This window comes from Urocitellus parryii, chromosome 5 (genome assembly GCF_045843805.1).
Source record: "Urocitellus parryii isolate mUroPar1 chromosome 5, mUroPar1.hap1, whole genome shotgun sequence".
Lineage (NCBI taxonomy): Eukaryota > Metazoa > Chordata > Mammalia > Rodentia > Sciuridae > Urocitellus > Urocitellus parryii.
Window position 1 is genome coordinate 185,090,311 of NC_135535.1, and position 11,848 is coordinate 185,102,158.

An 11,848-nucleotide genomic window follows, 5' to 3' on the forward strand; every position below is an offset into this window, starting at 1 on the left:
TCCGTGACCTTCTCTCTCTCAGGTCCCAGCCCCCACGCCCGTCCTAGTCCGTCTCTCCCGGACTCCTCTAGCTTTAGCCTGACAGAAAGGGCTCAGAAGAGCCAAGGTCAAGCCCCACTATGTTCCTAACCCTCTGTGAGCCTTGCTTTGTTCCTATGAAAATTAGAAGTCCATCACCTTCTCCCTTGCAGGGCTTTTGGGAGACGGAAGATGATGTAAGGATGGACAAAATTTTATAAATACGAAAAAAAAATCGAGAATTTGAGGGGAGGGGATATGTGAGGGCCAGAGAGGAAACAAGGAGGCTGCAGGAGTGGTTCCAGGTAGCAGAGACAAAGCTGGACCCCAGGGGAGCAGATGAATGCAGCTACAGTTTGAGAGGAGCTCGGAAGGTTTCAGCAGCCTGGGCATCACTCCAGGCGATGAACCTAAAAAGCATCTCTATTGGTTTAAATGCACCTGGCATCGTCCTTCCTGCCTAGTCATTGTTAGTCCCGTGTACAGCTAGCAAATGGAGGCTCTGAAAGATCAAGTGGCTTATTTGAGGTGACCTAGCTAGGAAGTAGTATATAAAATGATACTGTCTTCCAGACTCCATGTCCCTCCCTCACCTAGCCCTCCTACTTCCTGTTCCTAACAACCCACCCCATCATCCAGGGTTTACCTACAAACTTCATGTTCTACCATACACACACACACACACACACACACACACACCCCTACCTGAAGATGCCCTAGGAAGGAGAAACAGTCTCATGATTTTCCTTAGCCAAGCCCACTGCCTGGGTACTTTGAGGGCCCAGATTTGGACACATTGTCTGATTTAGGCTGTTTGTACCAGTGCACAGACAGAGCTGGCATTTAGGATTTAGGCCAGGCCAGCAGGAAGACCTGTGCAGGAGAGAGTTGAAGGGGCAGGGGAATCTCTCTGACTAGGATGAATCCCCCCCACAATTGTTGATTCTTCTCTGTCCCCATCACCCCATCCTTGGGGGTAGGGGCTGTACCAGGTCACCCATATCCTGAGGGCTGCTTGTGGGAGATTCTTTGGAGGCTTAAGGTACTGGAGGAACCTGACAGTTCCCCCCTAGGCTAGCTAAGAAGGGTTCAGACTAAGGGTATGGCAGGGCTAGGACTAAGGTGAGGAAAGCAGGCACCTAGAACCCAGAATTTAAGAAGGCATTTGCCCTCATTGTTGTGTAGATCCCTTAAATTTTGTGCTTCACCCTCATCCTGGCTCTGTTATGTGTTCCCAGGAGATGGAACTCATGACCAGGGAACTAGAAGCCTGAGTTTAGCTCTTCCTTTTGAATGGCTGTCTGAGGGTAGAAGTATAAAAATGGAAAGAGCCACCTTTTGTGGGAGTGAACTTCCTCTAAGAACACATAGTGTGCTTAAGCTGAGTTTAGAACCTTCGGAAAAGAATAATAATCTCAGGCTTATCATCATCACCATCATCATCCTCTTAATCATTCTGTCATCACTTTTTGTCAAGTAAGAGCTCTCTACCTGGGCTGGGGATGTGGCTCAAGTGGTAGCACGTGCCTAGCATGTGTGAGGCACTGGGTTAGATTCTCAGCACCACATAAAAAAATAAAATAAAGATATTGTGTCCACCTAAAAAAAACCCTAAAAAATAAATATTAAAAAAAGAGCTCTCTACCTGTGTTATCTCATGTAATATATACAATGTGTTTTGGCTGAGGATTCTCTGAACTTTGGGGTCCTTTCTGGCTCTAAGAGTCTATTGTTTCCTAACACAAAGAGCATCTTGGTGGTTCTGGTTGGTTGGTTCACTGCATTGTAGTTATTGTATGTGGGTTTGTCTCATGACCCATGTTAATGGGTAAGCTCTTTGAGGGAAGGGCCTGTATCTGATCCCATTTTTTTATTCCCTCTCCTATTACATGCCAAGCACAGGCCTGGGCACATAGCCAATTTATAATGAATATGTACTGAGCAAACCCCTGAGTAAACCAATGTCTAAAAGCTGTCTGTCTGGCCATCTGCTTTCCAGGCTGTGACCAACAAAGTCATCAGAGTAGCCACTGGGAGAGCCAGTACTACCTCTGCTGTAATTGTCCTCTTCTCTACAACCAAGCTAAGTTCAGGCAGATACTACTAGAGCCTCCCCCAACAACATGTGCCCAGCCCTATGCTAGCTGGTGGGTAAGGCAAGGGCCAGCCCAGAGTTTGCCTGTACAGAAAGACCTCAAGACTGAGTCCTCATGAGAAGTCATTCAGGTGGGGAAAGGATCTATGAGAGATCAGAGTGGGGAAGGTTCCTGGAGCCATGATGTCCACCTGGCAGAGCTGAGTCTAGAATTGGTCCTTGAAGGATGGGAAGGATCGAGTGGTTGGAGTAAAGAAATGGAGAGTTCCAGGTTGGAGTCAGGGGGAAGCAGTGCAAAGGGACAGAAGTAGGAATGTCCACAGTAGTTTTGGGGCATGGGCAAGCTGGCCTGCCTTGAGCACCAGAGGATGATAAGTGGGAAATGACATTTAGTGTCCAGGCCACAGCTAGAGACCAGAAAATGGAGTTCAGAAACCAGGGCCTAGAAGTAAGATCTCAAGGACAAAGTCCAGGATCCAATCTTGTCCAAAGCTCTTCCCTTCTTTGTATAAGAGGCCACTTTGGTGACACCAAACTCAAAGAAAGTATATGAGTTTATTGGGGAACAAGATGGACTCTTCTAATTGGTTTGGCCTGGAAATTCAAGCCCAGAGCCAAGAGCAGCACAGTTCACATGAGGCCTGTCCTCCCCAGGTGGGGCATGACTAGCTGACTGTCTTGAGTTCCCTCAAATCAGAGTCTAACATCTGGCATCATTTGCACCCTGAACTGGGGCAGGAGTCACCCAGCAGTGTACACCCTCCCACACCTCCATCCTCCCCACCACCCTCTGAGACAGGTGGGATCTGAAAGTCTAGGCTGGGCCCAGCTGGGCCAGGCCACTGGAGGGTGGAGCTGCCGTGCCTGTGGCGGTGCCAACTGAGCCAGCGTGTAGGCGTTGCTGCGCGGCCTGTCGCAGAGCGCAAGCCTGCCAAGGAGCCGGAGCGCTGTGCTGCGTGGAGGGTGTCAGGGGTGGTATTGTCGGCGCACAAATGCTCAACTTTATGTACTTTTAACTAGAGGTGTAACAGATGGCCCCGTTTCTGTCCAAGCCAGGGAGACTGGTGCCCATTCCGGCTGCAGCCAATCAATCCCGCCACTCTGGGGGAAGCTACAAGCTGGGCTGGGAGGCCTGGAGCCAGCAATCGCACAAGGCTGTCTGCTCGGGCTGGCCCAGCACTGCCTCCGCCAGCCGCTCAGCCATGGGCCTGGGGAGGTAGGAGGGCAGGCAAGTGGTAACCCTGCCTGGAGCCTGGTCAGAAGCCTCTCTGGGAAGGAGAACCTGGACCCACCCATTAGGCCCCAAATGGCCAGTGAAGACAATCAAGTCCCCAACTCACCCCACCTTGTTCTCATTCTCCTATGATCCCCTATCAGTACCTAACCCCAAAGCCCTAGCTTCAACCAGCTCCAGATCTGTAACTCTGCAGTGGTTACCAGACATTATTTGGGAGTAGGAGTAGGCAGCGGTGCCATTTGAAGAAATAGTCACAAGATTGTGGATGGCTTCAAAAAACGCCCAAGACAGAGAAGAGGAGAAAAAATAACAAGCCCAAAGGATCCCAGAGCTGAGAGAAAATGTGAACTAATCTATTTTTACATTCATACAGTCTATCAACAAACACTCATTGAAAGCCTGCTAGGAGCCAAATCCTTTATTAAGCATAAATAAGATAATTCCTGTCCTTGTGATCATCTCCAAGAGAAGGCAGACAAATATATAGGTAGTTGGAGTGCTGAAACAGGACTCAAAAATCTGCAGAAGGACCTTGGAAACACAAAAGCATTTAACCCTGCCAGGGAGATCCAGGGAAGATTCCAGCAACCGGGTGTTTCTGAGCTGGGTTTTCAAAATAGTGGTGCACATCTATAACCCAGTGACTTGGGAACCTGAGACAGGAGGATCACCAGTTTAAAGCCAGCCTGGCCATAGCAAGACCCTGTCTCAAATGAAAAATAAGGACTGGGAATGTAGCTCAGAGGTAGAGTATCCCTGGGTTCAATTGCCAGTACTGCAAAAATAAATAAATAACAGGAGGAGTTTCACAGAGGCAAAGGCAGAAAGGGGCATCTGAGGGGAAGGGACAAAATGCACAGAGATATAATAACAAAGAACATGGTGGTGGTAAGGGTCAGCAAAGACCCAGATGTGCCCGGGATTTGGGATAGAGGAAATGAGGAAGAGAGAGGGAATGAGGCTGGACGGGGAAGTGGCCAGGCCTAGCCATTTCTGTGGTTGGCAACCTGGTCCAATGGGTCTTTTCCCTCAGTTGCTACTGTCACCCACTGCCTCTTATCTTGAGGCTAAAGGGAATGAGAAAAGGCAGAGCAAGGTCAACTCAAAGGGGAGGGTCGCTGCTGTCAGTTCTTCAGGACAATCCTAGTCCTGGCCTTCCTTTTTCCTGCGTTGAGGGACAGGGCTGTGAAATCACAGACCAACTCTCCCCTAACCATGTACCCTGTGGACTTCTGAGCCTCTTCAAAACAGCCTTTCCAAAGGTTCCCTGGAAAGGGTTTGGACTGGGCTTGGTGTGTAGCTCAGTGTTGGAGTGCCTGCCTAGTATGTGTGAGGGCCTGGTTCCTTCCCAATGTCTCAAAGGGAAATAAAATTCAAAAAAAAAAAAAAAGGAAGAAAAGGTTTGAACTTTATTTATTCATTTATTATTCATTCACCAAACATTGAACATCAGCTGTGTTTAAAGCCAGGCAGGAAACTGAGGCAGACAGACCATGTTATGGACTGTGAAGAACTCAAGTCCAGACACAAGAGCAGTCTGTTTGAGGGGGGTCCTTCCCTTTGCAGGAAACAGGATCTCCTGAGTAATCACAAGAAAAAGGAGGGCAGTTTGTATGGAAGTACGTGGTTTGTCATTGGAACTGAGCCCAGAAGCATACAGGGACAAAAGTAGCTCTGGGGACCAACTTCTCTTTCATGGTAATGTCCAAGGGCAACCCACAGGGCCTCTCCTTTCTCTGTGTGTCTCTCTCTTCATTATTACTAGTGAAATTAATAATCATTACTCTTGTTATAGGCAGAGGAATAATCATTAACAAGTTCTGAGTCAGATCCACTGTTGTACGTGTTCATCTCAACTAATTCTCGTAAGAACCTTGTGTGATTAGCTGATATTGTTACCCCCATTTTACATATGAGGAAACTGAGGCTCAAGGAGGTTAGGTCACTTGCCTTACATTCAAGCCAGGAAGTGGTGGAGTCAGAATTCTCACTCAGGTCGCCTCCAGAGCCCCAGCTCATAACAGTTTCTGACCCCTGTGCGGCAGTGAGAGCTTCCTGGGTTTCCTCATAATTTCTCATAACTGTGACTTGCATTTGACCAGGCGGCCTCTCTGAGTCTCGCTCTACATCACCTCTGTTAACTGCTCCAGTCTCTCAGTATTTCACAGTTCAAATTCCCAGGAGAGGAAATCGGACTGGCCCAGCTCATCTTTTAATGCCAGGCCACATTGTAAGCAGCTGCCCAGTGAAGAGCTGGCCAGGAGTGGAGCTGTGTGCACTCACGGATCAGCATCTTGGAGAGAGCAGAACATATACATAGTATACTAAGGAATGGAGGAGAGTTTGTGGTTGGGGCTTGAAATAAGAGTAGGGTTTGGGGAGCACATTTGGAGTTTCAGAAAGAGGAACCAACATGAACATAGGCATGGGGGATAGCATAAGTCATGGTCAAGGACCACTGTGTAGTGCTGCTTATTAGGAGAGTGGGGTGTCTGGAAGGGGAGGTGGAAGGGAGGCTGGATAGCACTTGAATGCCAGCAAAAAGCAGACTGAACATAATTCCAGGGGACTCACAGAGAATCTTTGAGCAGGAGACAGATATGATTGACATGTGCTTCAGGAAGAGTAACTGTATGCCCACCTGTCCCATTGCAATCATTTTTAATATTAAATTGTTATTGTTATTTTAAAGAATTTTATTTTGCTCTCAAAAGCCTCCTGGTTTGGATAATAAAGTATACGGTCACCCCTGCTTTAGGACCCACAGCTATTGCTATGGTAGGATTATATGAAACAAGATGCATGAAGAATGCCATAGTTCAGGAAAGGAAGCCCAGAACAGAGGAGCAGAGGGGAGAGACATGAAGGGGTGTGGGCCAATGTAAATTTGGCCAGACCTGGTGATAGAATGAGTTGGGGAGATAATGAAGGAGGACAATGGAGTCCATTGACTCCAAAGTGTCAAGTTTGATTGAAAGAATGGGAGTCTGAATGCAGGGCTTGTTGGAGATAGAGATGGAGTTAATGGTTGTGGTTACAATGAGTCTAGGTTCTCCTGGGGCATCCACTTTGAGGTGCTTAGCAGAAAATTGGATATTTCAGACCAGAACTCAGAGCTGTCAGTTAAAGATTCTTCCAAGCAGATGGCTAGTTGAAGCCAGGGAGATGGTGAACCTGCCAGAGAGAGAGCAAAGGATGACAAGACTAGGAACTGAATCCTGGGAGATCTCTAGATGCAGGAAATTAGGGGAGGGAAAAAAGTTGAAGGAGACCGAAAAGGAGTAGTTGGGAAGTTAGGAAGAAAATGAGGGTGGTGAGTGGCCCGAAGATCATGAAAGTGTTTTAAGGAGGGAATTGGTATCAAATCCTCAGAGTGAAAGATAAAGAACCTGACTGACATGGTTAGGGTGACCACTCATTCAAAAAGCCTGTCTAGTAGAAAGGGAAAGAAGAGCTGAGAGGGACAAAATGTAGAAGAAGTTGCTGATGGAGAAAATTCTGGGAAGCCACAGGAGAGTTGGGTTCTTAACAAGGACCTCTTTCTTCTCGGGCACAGGAGGGAATGAAAAGGTAAGTGATGATCTAGGGAAATTCTGAGGTGGCTGGTGGGCTTGGGGGCAGATAGAGAGAGAAACATTACTTGAGGAATGATCTCCACATTCTGGTCAGGTTAGAGGGAGGAGAGCAGGGGCTTGAAGACTTGCATAGAAAGTCTGTAATGGGATGTGGAATTGTAATTTAAGGACTAAGAGAAAGGTTTCTCCCACCAAATGCCAATGAGATAAATGTTGAGGCATCATGAGCAAACTGGTTTTTTTTTTTTTTTTTCATCTGCTCCAGCATGCCCGGGAATGGAAGCCAGAAAAGTAAATGGTGAAGTTTTTCAGGGCTAGAGATTGCTGGGCAGCACCACAGGAAGCATGGTGCTAAAGTGGCGGGTGTGGGACAGGGTAGGAAGGGAGGAAGTCAAGTCAGAATGAGAGTGATGCACGAGGAAAGGCGGAGGGTTTAAGGACCTAAAGCTCACGTGTGCAGGGCTGGGGGGATGAGTGAGGTGAGAGAGTGGGAGATTGGGCTCAAAAAGAGGCTTTCAGATTCTGAAATTCTAGAGTTTCCAGGGATGAGAAGTGGTCATGCCAATTTGTGGCTGGACAGGAGTGTTCAGCATCCTGTCCAGAATGGCTGGACTCAAAACCTTCTGATCTTCAGCAACCCTATGCTAGAGATTGAGGAGGCTGAGTGGGGCAGCTGACATTTAAGCTGCTCTCAGAGTCCCTGGTGACAAAACTCAGGTTTGAATTTTTTTAAATCACAAAAGTGGTGTATGTTTCTCTACCAAGAAAAGAAAAGAAAAGAAATAGAACATTCAAATAATCGAAATAAAATAAAATAATCCATAATTTCACCCCTCAGAAATTACCAGTGGTAACATATTTTTAAATACTCTCCCAGATCTTGGTGTATATGTTTTAAATTATTTTTCTAGCTTATGAACAACAGAAATTTATCTTTCACAGTCCTGGAGGCTGGAAGTCTAAAATCAAGCTACAGGCAGATTCAATATCTGATGGGGAACTACTTCCTCATAGAAAGTACCTATAGCTGTGTCCTCTTATGATAAAAGGGCCATATGTATTTTCTAAAAAACTGAAGTGTGGGCATCACTATATATGTGTGTATACACAGACACACACACACAGACACACACACACACACACATATATATATATATATAATGTTTTTTTAAAAATAAATTTTAATTTTGGAATTTTAGATTACAGAAAACTTGCAAAGATAGTACAAGTAGTTTCTTCATATTCCCTTACCCAGTTTCCTCCACTGTTAACATCTTACTTACCATAGTACATTTGTCAGAGATTATTATTGACTGAACTCCAGACTTTATCTGGCTTTCACTAGTTTTTCCACTAATATCCTTTTCTTTTTCCAGGATTCAATCCAGAACACCGCATTGCATCTAGTATACATACTGCTTTGCAACCTGCTTGTTTTATTCAATGTTATGTGGTGAATACCTTTCGATGATGCTAAACATTCTTCCACACCATCATTTTAATGGCTACATGGTATTCTGTTGATGACTGTACCATTGCCAATCCCTCCTGTGGGGTATTTAGGTTGTTTCCAATTTTTCACTCTTCTAAACAAGGCTGGGATGGGCCCCTTGAAGCTAAATCGCCTGGACTCTCCTGGTTTATATCCTTATAATAAATTCCTCACCACATCTTACCCAACTTCCCTCCTAAAAAGTTGTGTTAATTCACCCTCAAAACATCATCACTTAGACTTTTTTTTTCTTTTCCTTTTGTGGTGTTGGGGATTGAACTCCCAGCCTTGCTCATGCTAGGCAATTTTTTTTCTTTTAAGTTTATAGCAGAGAGGGGTGTGGGTACAGACAGATCCCTAAGAGGGGCTGTCTCTCAATGCCAGATCTTCCCTCTGTACCCTCAATTCTTCCCTAGCCCACAGGGTCTCAGTTGGCCCTGACTGCAGTTAGCAGCTGGGGTGGGGGTTGGGTGTGGCCAGGCTATGGCCCCTGGACTCTGGGGACACCTCCTGAGCTGGGGGCTGGGGAGGGGGCATAGGCGGCTGCCTGGGCTTTGTTCTTTTGCCAGGATCTGAGCTGGTGGGAGGGAAGGGATGAGGAGAGGCTGTAAGGGGAGAGGGAGCCCACCTCTCCCCCCATGAAAGCTGAGAGGCAGGAGGGCAGCTCCCTGAGCCAGCCGGGGGGCAGCAGACGGATTGGGAGAAACGTAACCTCCTGGAGACGCATGCTCCAGTTCAAGCGGGAGGCATTAAGGATGAAATATCTCCTGAGCAACAATTCATCTCTAACTGGGAGGAGAGGGACTCGCTGACATTTAGCTGTGATCAGGGGCTGCACACGCCTGTCTCCAGAAGCCTAACAGGAGCGTGGCTGCCTTGTGCACATGAAACTCCGTGTACATGTGTGGTGTCGGGGATTGCGCATGTGTAACCTTGTAAGGGACCACATATGGCTGCAGTGAAGCAGTGGGTATGTGGGTGACAGGGTGTGCAAGAAACCTTGTGATGGGATCGGAAGGATTACATGTGACAATCCTGAGGCTATATGTACACATGTGACAGTATGTGTGTGAGACTTTCTGTAATTGTGTGAAAGTCATGTCTATAACAGCATATTGGAACCTATGTGAGCATGTATGTGATTGTGCAAGTTTGTGGTAGGGTATTGTGTATCAATATACTGTGATGGTGAGATGGACCCTAGGCTGAGACCACACAAGATTGGACTGGATGTGAGAGAGAGGAGATAGGAACTGATTCCAGCCAGGGAAGTCATGAGGTGCTCCTGTGAGAATTAGAAAAAAACACTCCAGGGGCTGGAGCTGTGGCTCAGTGGTAGAGCGCCCACCTAGAACATGGAAGGCACTGGGTTCGATCCTCAGCACTGCATAAATAAATAATACTTAAAAAAATACCATCTGCCACAAAGATCGTTCCTGGGCCCTTTACACATTTTCATATCCCTCCATTTCTCTCTCTCTTTCTCCCTCCCTTCCTCCCCCCTTCTCTCTCTCTCTCTCTTTCTCTCTCTCTCTCTCTCTCCCTCTCCCTCTCCCTCTCCCTCTCCCTCTCCCTCTCCCTCTCCAGTGCTGAGAATTGAACCAGTGCTTTACACATGCTAGGCAAGCACTCTACCATTGAGCTACATCGCCAGCCTTCCATACTCTCTTTTCTACAGTCCAGTGGAGTTGTCTCCCCCATGACACTCACTGTGATTTTAATGTCTTCCACCATTTTGTGTCAATGTTTGTTGGGTATCCCTCTCCCCTGCTAGGCTGCATGCATCATAGAGGCCAGGACCACTTGTTGTCTCAGTCCATCTTGCTTATGGTTGTTACACTAGCTCCTAGCCCAGGTCCTGGGGCAGAGTAGGTACTCTATAAATATTTATTGACTGACTGAATAAGACTGGGGTTTCTGTGTTTGTGTATAAGTGCATATGCCCATACAAGTGAAGGCCTGAGCATTTGCATCTGCTGGACGTGTATGCCTATGAGTCAATGTCATTGTCAATCTCCAAACACTCTATTTCCAGAGAGACCATAGACAGGAATGGTCTGGAGACAAGAGGAAATTTGAAGAGGAAGAGGCCAGCTTCATCTCTGTACTGAGGAGGGGCAGGATGGAGGGAGCAGAGGCATAGGCCTTGCTGGCTAGAGGGATAGTCAGCGGTCAGACACTTCCTCCCCTGAAATGTGCTCTTCAGCCTCATTTTCCAGGTCTGGCTCACACCCTGAAAAGTTTCTATGAATTGGGACACAGGCCCCAGGGACTTGGATGGTCCCTGACAGCATTTCTTTCTTTCTTTTTTTTAAAATAACTTTATTTTATTTTTTTAATATTTATTTTTTAGTTATAGTTGGACAGAATGCCTTTATTTTATTTATTTATTTCTATGTGGTGCTAAGGATTGAACCTAAAGCCTCGTACGTGCTAGGCTGAGCCACAATCCCAGCCCTCCTGACAGCATTTCTTAGAGTTGAACTCAGGGGAAACCCATGCTTAGCCTGTTTGGTTCCATCCTAGGGCTAGCTCTTGACAGACTGCTCCCCCACACCTGGAGTCAGACCCCCAGTTCTGCTAGTGTCACCACATGATTCACCCAGGCAAACATAGAATTCCATTACTTTCCTGAGGGAAACAGAGTTCCTAGTACCACCCTAGTTCACCTCTAGCCATGACCTGTCCTGAGAAGGGAGTTCTGTGGCCAAGAAATTTGAAGGAGATATATATGAAGGATGTAGAGATGTAGAGGATCAGTGTGGGATGAAGGTGATTGGTAGAAAAGCAGAGAGAAAATGAGTTGAGAAGGCATGAAGGGGACAGAAAAGTTAAAATGTTGGGGGATGAGCAGGGAGCAAATGGCTCAGTCAGAGACCTGACCCGATCCTTGCTGAGTATCACAGTTAGATGGGAAAAGTCTGGAGTTTACTCGGTCAGCCAACCCCACTGCTGCCCCCTAAAACCTGGAATGGTCCCGAGGCCCACTCATGCTGGCACTTTTGGGACTGAGATGGAAAGTTGTTCAGTTGGGAAAATGTGTTCAGAGATTCCCTTGGGGAGGAAGATGTTCTGTCTCAGATTAGCTGGAAGGACCTCAGGAAGGTCAGGCAAGAGGGATCCAAGCTGGTGGTTGTCCTTGTGTGACCTGGGCCTCGGTTTCCCCCTCAAATTTGAGATTTCCCTCTCAAACGAGGGAGGATAACCAAAGACTTTGCCAGGTTTTCTCCAGCTCAGACTGTGCTAATAGGACTCTGATTACTGCAGCAAAAGCTGAAGGCTGTCGCTCCCTCAGTGAGTGCCCCTGGCCTCCTTCCCAGCAAAGGCTTAGACACTACACCTCAGGAGTGCCTGTCAGGCCTGGAGGCCCCTTCCCCTAGCCCATAGGGACTCTAACCTTTTACCCTCCCCTCCACCCCACCCCCATCCTT